The sequence below is a fragment of the Aplidium turbinatum genome, chromosome 9 (assembly GCF_918807975.1).
Source record: "Aplidium turbinatum chromosome 9, kaAplTurb1.1, whole genome shotgun sequence".
In the NCBI taxonomy this organism is placed as follows: domain Eukaryota; kingdom Metazoa; phylum Chordata; class Ascidiacea; order Aplousobranchia; family Polyclinidae; genus Aplidium; species Aplidium turbinatum.
The window spans coordinates 20,759,284-20,761,444 of record NC_137480.1 but is presented as its reverse complement, the minus strand read 5'-3'; the positions used below and the strand labels follow the sequence as shown (position 1 = coordinate 20,761,444).

The window sequence follows — 2,161 nt, the reverse complement described above, 5'->3', positions numbered from 1 at the left end:
TTTTCTCATTATATTAAACTACATATATTTTTATATTATTGCATCATGCTTGGGTAGTAAAGATTATAATGAAGTATACTTTTCTGCCAATTTTTAATTTTTTTAGAAATTAGAAAAAATACCGTTTGGAAAGTTGCTAGTTGTACATTGAATGTTTTAAATTTTACGGCAAAGCTTTGCATCTTCGGGTAGCTGAAGATGTATGCTTTCATTTCATGTCAAGATTGTGCGTCTACGTCGTTCATATGAGATGTTATTACGGCGTAAATACAAAAGATTTTTGTGAAAAATGTCTGGTTATTTAGATTAAACGTCTCGACCTCGGTGGTTGCGAAAGAGTTAAGGAAGCTCTCTCACTCCAACAATAGGTAAAGCTTCCCACAATCAAAAACAATCCGCTACGGCCATGTGTTACATATGCAACTACATCGATAAAACCACAAAATCAACGATTAAAATTAAGCAGGTCATTTGTAGGCTAGGCACTGCATATCACCTCCTGAAAGTCTCTGGTGGGTGTTACGGACAATCGTTCCCCAGATCATACATTAAACCTTTAACGTCATAATTTACCTGGCAACTTACGTCATGGAATATTTCTCTAAACCAGTGGTTCTTAATCTTTTTTGTATGTTTTACCCTTTTAAAAAAGATGAATATCAGATTTACCCCCAATAAATGAAATGGTATAATACGGTATATGTACTCATTTATTAAATAACGAAAGTAACAAGCTCCATCAGTTATACTCAATGTGACGGCTGCCCTTGCTTTTTGGCAACGAGTCGTTCATTGTCTGGTAAAGTAGGATATAGCCTAATGCACAACATATATCGGATTCAACATGAAGTTGGTTTCGTGCTTTAGATTTGATAGTAAGCAATGCAGAGAAGTCGCGTTCGCATAGGTAAGTTGAAGAAAACGTGACCAGAACATTCAGAGCTTGAATACCTATTACCTATCCTTCGATAGCAATGTTATATTTTAACCCAAAACTTTTCTAGGTTGCAAGAGTGAAACGCATCTTTTGCAAAAGAATCGTTTGTTAATTCTATAAATCTTCTTGGATTGCTTCAGGAACATTTTTCACTTTACATACAAAAAGATTTCTCACTACTTTCATCAAAACGCTGCCAGTATTTATCTCGGGAAAATATCATTCAAACTCCTCCTGCAAGTTTTGAAGATAACTGATGATGTCATCCTTCAAGTTTTGATTGAGATTATCTCCAGTTATCTCCGTCAAGCGGTGAAATGATATCTACAATACCAATACCTACAGCTGGCACAAATTTTCTGTCCCGTCAACTGATGTGGATATTTTGATTGATAGCTCATTTACCCCCCAAAACGAGGGAATTTACCCCCAGGGGTAAATTTACCCCAGTTTAAGAAATGCTGCTCTAAACGATGAGGTCTTGCATCATTTCGAATTATGAAATATTGCATCAGCCAGATTTAACTCGTGTGAAATTGCACAACAAACCATATTGACTGTTACGTGATAGAGGCAGGTTATGTGCGTTTGAAATATGGCAATTAGTTTCGTCATTTTGTAGATTATCGATGAGAAAGCTGGTCAGATAAGTTATTAAACAGTTCTGCTTTGCGTACTAGCTAGACCAGGGGTCACCAACTGGCGGCCCGCCACGCTGTATCGCTGCGGCCCGCGGAAAGTATCAGCGTACAAGTATAACCAAAAATACTTTTTTTGAGGAGTTAAAGAGCACGAAGGCAAAAAATACTTTCTGGGAAGCATATTTTCGCTTTGCATACGATTCCACCGACCGACCAATCAGATTATAGCCTAGTTCTAGGTGGGGGTTGCTTAAAGTTATTCCAATGCGATGTCCAGCCACATTGACCCAGTGGTTGATTAAAACGTCTGGTTTCGATTTTCTGTGAGCATAGAGTTGCTTATCTTAAGTTTGCAAATATCATGTAAACACTAGTGTGCGTTTCACCGTTATTGTGTTTCACGAGCAGTATTCTCTTTATGCAAGTTTTTGTAGGCAAAATAGGTCGGTGTGCCAACTCAATTTATAATAAATTGGCAAAATATGGAACGCTTCACGATTTTGCGTGTCATCCTTGCGCAGGGACCATGCTAATCTTCTCTGTATCGTTCCAATTTTAGTATATGTACTGCCAAAGCAAGTAC

The 2,161-nt window shown here is 37.5% G+C and overlaps 1 non-coding gene across 1 annotated transcript; it reads right to left on the bottom strand.

Annotated features, from left to right (window-relative positions):
- Positions 1 to 2,054: 2,054 nt before the first annotated feature.
- On the bottom strand, positions 2,055 to 2,161 carry LOC145777818 (U6 spliceosomal RNA). The gene has a single exon (XR_014290388.1). It is a non-coding gene; the product is annotated as a U6 spliceosomal RNA (small nuclear RNA).